The sequence below is a fragment of the Stomoxys calcitrans genome, chromosome 5, assembly GCF_963082655.1.
Source record: "Stomoxys calcitrans chromosome 5, idStoCalc2.1, whole genome shotgun sequence".
In the NCBI taxonomy this organism is placed as follows: domain Eukaryota; kingdom Metazoa; phylum Arthropoda; class Insecta; order Diptera; family Muscidae; genus Stomoxys; species Stomoxys calcitrans.
The window spans coordinates 67,086,574-67,094,271 of NC_081556.1; positions in this window are offsets into that span (position 1 = coordinate 67,086,574).

The window sequence follows — 7,698 nt, forward strand, 5'->3', positions numbered from 1 at the left end:
CAGAACGGCTTGGCGCAGCACGACACATCATAATTTGGATGTTCTCGCCAGGACGTGAATCTAGGCGGACAAGCAAACCTCTGAGCTACATTGTTTATTTTTTCAGTCTACGAAAATGTATGAAATGATATCGTCGACAATTTTTGAAAAAGTGGAAATTTTTTTTTAATCTTTAAAATTTGGCTTTGTTCATGCGAGTCGAGATTTCATTTTTCAAAACTTCGATTTTTAAACGTACTCTTATTATTGATAGGATTTATTTATTTTTTCTTACTTTTGGTACTCTCTTCGCTTTTCGCGATGAAAATAATTATTATTATATTATTCAATCCCATGGCAGCCGGTTGTACGTACCGGATTGACCCGATGGAATCTTCATCGGCAAGGGCTGCCGCCTCAGTGTACGTGTTCGCCTTCATCATCGGTCAGTGTCGGTGAGGTGTAACAGGTGCTTGGAGTGGGTACATTTCCGTTCTTGCTCTGGCCTAACTTCGCTACGGGAGTATAGTCATACTGGCTATGTCGCTAGGTGCTGTGCGAACATAGCCAGCAGTGGGTCACAAGCGTCGCCTTCGGCGTCCTCGTCGTCGGACTATGTGACCCCCCCGACCCCTCCCGTACGGCAATTTATGCAAAGACAGCACCCTAGCCCTACTATTGGCAGGCCAGTGTCGGGAAATGTATCGTTCCTGCAGTTAAACTGCAATGGACTGCGAGGCAAGATTGATGAGATTGTAGATTTTATGAGTCGGAAGAGCATATCGGTCGCAGCGATCCAGGAGACAAAGCTGACTAACACCTGCAGCTTGCACAGTTGTCACGGCTACAATGTGCTACGTAAGGATCGCTCAAGGAATGGAGGTGGGGGATTGGCCTTCGTTATACACCATTCCGTGCAGTATAGACCTATCTCGCCTGCGCTTGACGCTAGTGACCCATACATGGAATGTATGGGGGTAGCAGTCAGGTCTGATACTACCGAGATAGAGATATACAAAGTGTATATACCGCCGGTTGGCAGCTGTGTCCCGATTAATGGCCAGGCCTACAGCCCCGACATAAGTGGGTTGCTATCTGGCCATAGTCGTCTGGTTCTGGGGGATTTCAATGCACATCACTCGTCATGGCATTCTCCCCTAGGCAACGACCAGCGTGGCATAGCTTTGGCAGAGCAGATAGATAGCTCCACGTTTTGCACGGTGAATGAGGATGCCCCCACTAGGATTACGAGGAGGTGCAGCAGCTCGCCAGACATCTCAATCGCATCCCCTGATCTCCTGAGTGACGTATCCTGGCAAGCCGTCATCTCTTTGCGGTCAGACCACCTCCCCATAATCCTCACCATCGACCGACCACCCGACTTCATAACCTCTGAGCGCCGAACGTTCATCAACTACAAGAAGGCCAATTGGACTGGCTTCAGAGAGTACACCAATCGCCGCTTCAATGAACTGCCACCCCCCTCTGATGTGCTTGTGGCCGAGAGGAAATTCCGAGACATCATCAACGCAGCAGCCGCTCGCTTTATACCAGCCGGTCGAATACCGCAAGTGCGACCCAATTTCCCGGCGCAAGCAGTGGTACTCGCAGACGAGCGTGATGGGATTCGTGCTATGGACCCCGCTAACCCCAGAATCAGCGAGCTGAATCTGGAAATAAACAGGGTAGTCAACGAACATAAGCGGAATTTGTGGCTGGAACACTTGGAGCAATGTAACTTAGGCACCGGTGCAGGCAAATTGTGGGCCACTGTTAAGTCTCTCTCGAACCCCGGTAGACGGGACGACAGGACCTCAGTCACTTTTGGCGAGTTAACCGTGACTGATCCGAAGAGATGCGCCAGGTTGTTCAACCATCAATTTATCGTGCATCCCGAGAGAGACAGGGCAAGGAGGAGAGCCATTCGCCGTATTCGTGGTCTCCGAGCCGATGAACAGCCATCACAATTTACCGTGGGCGAAGTTACGAATGTCATCCGTGGCGCCAAATCTTCCAAGGCGTTGGGCCCCGACGGAATCTCTACATTGATGCTGAAGAATCTGGATTTACCTGGAGTTGAGTACCTTACCACTGTCCTTAACCTGTCATTGAACACTCTTATAGTTCCCGATGTCTGGAAAATGGGCAGAGTGATCCCGCTACTGAAGCCTGGTAAAAACCCGAGTTTGGGGGAGTCGTACAGACCGATCTCCCTTCTCTCACCAGTGGCTAAGACGCTTGAGGCATTACTCCTCCCGAGCCTCGTAGGAGAATTTCCATTCGCCGAGCATCAACATGGATTTCGGAGACTGCACAGCACAACAACAGCTTTGCATGCCATCACCACACACATTTGCCGTGGCTTCAATCAACCCAGGCCATGTGATAGGACGGTCCTCGTGGCATTGGACCTATCGAAGGCATATGACACGGTCAGCCATGCCAAATTATTTGAGGACATCGCCAACACGTCCCTCCAGCCAGGCCTTAAACGTTGGGTCGCGAATTATCTGTGTGGCCGCCAGTCATTTATGGAATTTAGGGATAAGAAGTCAAAACACCGTAGAGTGAAACAGGGAGTTCCCCAAGGCGGGGTGATATCTCCGGCTCTGTTTAACCTTTACCTATCCTCCATCCCACCTCCTCCAGACGGCATAGAGATCGTATCATATGCGGACGACTGTACGATCTTGGCATCAGGCCCCCCACCCATTGATGACATCTGCGATAGGTTGAACGTCTACCTCAACGAGCTTGCCTCATATTTCGCTGCAAGAAATCTGAAGATATCCGCCACCAAATCTTCAGCCACACTGTTCACTACAAATACGCGTGAGGTGAATTCTGAGCTGACTGTGATGGTCGATGGAGAATTGATTCCGACCATCAAGTGTCCCAAAATACTTTGCGTCACATTTGACAGCTCCTACACTTTCTCCCCACATGCCACAGCAATCTGCAATAAAGTCAAAAGTAGAAACAAGGTCCTCAAGTCACTCGCTGGCAGCACTTGGGGTGCAGACAAAGAAACCTTGTTGACCACGTACAAAGCAATTGGCCGGTCTGTGGTAAGTTATGCAGCGCCAGTGTGGTCACGTTAACTTTGTGACACGCAGTGGAATAATATTCAGATCTGTCAGAATGCCGCCCTCCGAACTGCGACGGGCTGTCTCCTCAGTTCTCATGTGGACCACCTCCATCAGGAGACAAAGATCCTACCAGTGCGAAGACATAACTACATGCTGTCTAAGCAATACCTTTTGGGCTGTTATCGCAGAAATCATCCAAATCATCATCTTGTGGATAGATACCCACCGCCCAGAAGCCTTAAGGTAGATCTACATGATCTAAAGCGTGAGGTCCAGCGCTACAATAGAGAACCTCTAGATCAAGCGGCATATCAAGCGGGTCTGAACAACATTCATGCAGACACGGTAGCAGACGCGTTAACTGGCTACCGGGTGAATGTAGTCCTTGGAGAACGACCGCCACCCATTGCACCCGAAGAAATCGACCTCCCCCGGCAAACCAGAGTGATTCTGGCTCAATTACGTTCCGGCAGATGCAGCCGCCTCAATTCCCACAGAGCTACTTTAGCAGCTTTTTCATTCATTCGTTCCAGTTTCGCCTTTATGTGCTCGAAGCATCGCTCAAAGAGGTATATATCATCCGCGTAGTCGATGTCCCATGGGTTGCCTCAGAATAAGTTGATTCTAACACGAAGTCTACTAATATTAAAAAAATGGCGTCTGTGACAGGGTGTAACCCTGCTTCACTCCTTTATCGATTCCGAAAGGTCGTCTTTCTTTTCCATTGTAACGGACTAAAATCGGCAATCCTATACAGCTCCCTAATTAGTGTCATGATTTCTTCAGGTATGCCCTTATTCAACAACGTGCTCCACTTTGAACTTCCCGCAACTGTTGTTGTTGTTGTAGCAGTTTATTGTGTTCTATCGTTTGTCTGCTTGCTTCTGTTGAGTGTCAAGATCCAGGAACTCTGCGGGTCTGGCCGGGCAGTTGAACAGGTGATGTGTATCGTGCGGTCCCTGGATACAATCGGGACATATGCATCAGTGCGTGGAGTGGGTTCATTTCCGATCTTGCTCTGGCTTTATATCACTGCTCATGCAGCTTGTTCAGTCTCACGGATACAATGTGCTACGTAAGGATCGCTCAACGAATGCAAGTGGGGGATTGGCCTTCGTGATACACCATTCCGTGCAATATAGACTTATCCCACCTGCGCCTGGCTCTAGTGACCCCTACATGGAGTGCATGTGGATAGCAGTCAGGTCTGGTACTGTCGAGGTAGAGCTATACAGTGTGTACATACCGCCGGTTGGTAGCTGTGTCCCGATTAATGGCCAGGCTTACAACCCCGACATAAGTGGGTTTCTACCTGGCCATAATCGTCTGGTTCTAGGGGATTTTAATGCGCATCACACGTCATGGCATCCTCCCCTAGGTTGCGACCAGCGTGGCATAGCTTTGGCAAAGCAGATAGATAACTCCACGTTTTGTACGGTAAATGAGGATGCCCCCACTAGGATAACGAGGAGGTGCAGCAGCTCGCCAAACATCTCAATTGCATCCCCTGATCTCCTGAGTGACGTCTCCTGGCAAGCCGTCATCTCTTTGGGGTCAGACCACCTCCCCATAATTCTCACCATCGACCGACCACTCGACTTCATAACCTCTGAGCGCTGGACGTTTATCGATCAAAAGACCGATTGGCCTGGCTTCAGAGAGTAACACCAATCGCCGCTTCAGTGAACTGACACCCCCTTCGGATGTGTTAGTTTCCGAGAGGAAATTCCGTGACTTGATTAACGCAGCAGCTGTTTGCTTTATATCATCCGGTCGAATACCCAAAGTGCGGCCCAATTTCCCTGCGCAGGCAGTGGTACGCGCAGACGAGCGTGATGGGATTCGTTGTACGGACCCCAGAATCAGCGAGATGAATCTGGAAATAAACAGGGTAATCAACAAACATAGTCGGAATTTCTGTCTGCAACACTTGGAGCAATGTAACTTGGGCACCGGTGTAGGCAAGCTGTGGTCTACTGTTTAGCCACTCTTGAACTCCGGTAGACGGGATGACAGGACCTCAGTCACTTTTGGCGGCGAACAGATGCGCCTGGTTGTTTAACCGTAAATTTATTGTGCATCCCGAGAGTGACAGGGCATGGAGGAGAGCTATTCGCCGTATCCGTGGTCTCCGAGCCGTTGGACAGCCATCACAATTTACCGTGGGCATAGTTCCGAATGTCATCCGTGGCGCCAAATCATCCATGGCGTTGGGACCCATCGGAATCTCTACATTGATGATGAAGAATCTAGATTTGCCTGGAGTTTAGTACCTTACTACTGTCCTCAACCTGTCTTTAAACACTCTTATAGTTCCCGATTCTAAAATCTCTGAAACCAAGTTTCGAGGTGTCTCCCACCACTTGATCTTTCCATCGAGCTTTTGTTCTTCCCAGTGGACTATCCTCGGATTCAGGCCCCATTTCGAATCTATGGCCCGTCTAGATAGTGCCCAACAACTGTGAGCCTTCTCAGTACTCTCCTGAATGTGACACTTCCAATTCAGTATCCTGTCCAAGATCACACCTAAGTATTTGACCTTGTCAGATATCGAAATCGTCTTATTGAGGAAACGTGGTGCATTATATGGGCCCATCTTCGTCTTTTTCTGAACAGGCATATTTCAGCCTTCTCTGGGTTAACATGGAAACCTCTGGGACTAGCCCAGTCATATGCCATATGCAAGAAACTTTCTGATTTTCTGCATAGCTGTTTCGGATTCTTATAACATTATATGTATTATTAAGGTGGGTAGGCGTAGAAGGCGGGTTCAAATCCCTCCTCAGTCAGCATCCGTAATAGGTCATTTATGGTGGTCACCCATAGGAGTGTCGACAAAATGCACCCCGTGGCGTGCCTTGTGCCACTTTCTCCCTTATATTTATATCATGGGAACACAAATTATCCACCAGTTCCTTAGCATATGGTTTATACGGTCTCTAAAGAGACCGAGGCGTGCCTTGTGCCACTTTCTCCCTTACATTTATATCATGGGAACACAAATTATCCACCAGTTCCTTAGCATATAGTTTATACGGTCTCTAAAGAGAAGGTCGGTCCGCTCATTGTTAATCGCCCCCTCGATGTCAATCCAAAGCGCCAATGTGTACGTCTTGGCATCGAAGGATTCTTCTTTTTTATTCACAACCTCGTGCAGGGCAGTCTCCACCGACCTTCCTTTGACATAGGCATGCTGTTTGTACTGGAACAGTTCGCTGTCATGGTATCCACAAAACGTTCTATGGTATTGAGTAGGAAGGACGTTTGGCTCATAGGTCTGTACGCTTTTGGTGTCACATAACTTGTTTGGGTATAAATACCACCCTTGCCAGGGTTTCGGAGTACATGCAAGTCCCAGGCACGCTGTGAAAATATCAGGTGGGGCGCCAGATAGTCTGTTTCCTTCTGTAGTAATGCCGGAAATATTCCATCAGGTCCTGGTGAATTAAGTGGTTTGAAGCTCCACAAGGATTCTTTCACCATAAATTCCGTTATTATAAACCTTCGATCAACATCATTATACCAAGATTCCGGTGTATCCGTGAGTCCCGTCGTATCACGTGGAAAAAAGAGTTTTCATCAAAAGCCTCAACATGTTCTCTGTTATCTCTGCTCTCACTCCCATGTCGCCAACTAAAGTTTCAGTTTGGACATGGGCTTTTGAGAGACTTTTTTAACTTGGCGGCGTTATTAACGTTATCGACCTGTTCGCAAAAAAGCTTTCACAAGGCACGATTTGCCGCTCTGGTAATTTTACGGTATTCCTTTAGCCGTGTGTAATACACATCCCAATATACTTCCGCTTTTTCATGACGTACTCTGTTATAAAGTCTGCGGACCTTTGTCCCAAAATTGCGAAACTCCCCGGTCATCCAGGGTTTTTCTTGGGCTGATTTCCTTTTTCCGAAGAGGACAACTATCTTCAAAAGACCCTACCATAGGGATCCCAAAGTCGACTTTCGATTAGTCGACTTTTTGTGTAAAAAGTCGAAGTCGACTTTCAATGATTAAAAGTCGATGAATCGATTTTGAAGTCGAATAGTATTGCTTTGCCTATGTTGCTGCCAAGAATATATTCATTTACAGGTATTGGCAACAACAAAATATCCGTTCTTGCTCTGGCCTAACTTCGCTACAAAAGTATAGTCATACTGGCTATGTCGCTAGGTGCTGTGCGAACATAGCCAGCAGTGGGTCACAAGCGTCGCGTGGTCGCCGACTTCGGCGTCCTCGTCGTCGGACTATGTGAATATGTCTGCGAGTACCACTGCTTGCGCCGGGAAATTGGGTCGCACTTGCGGTATTCGACCGGCTGGTATAAAGCGAGCGGCTGCTGCGTTGATGATGTCTCGGAATTTCCTCTCGGCCACAAGCACATCAGAGGGGGGTGGCAGTTCATTGAAGCGGCGATTGGTATACTCTCTGAAGCCAGTCCAATTGGCCTTCTTGTAATTGATGAACGTCCGGCGCTCAGAGGTTATGAAGTCGGGTGGTCGGTCGATGGTGAGGATTATGGGGAGGTGGTCTGACCCCAAAGAGATGACGGCTTGCCAGGATACGTCACTCAGGAGATCAGGGGATGCAATTGAGATGTCTGGCGAGCTGCTGCACCTCCTCGTAATCCTAGTGG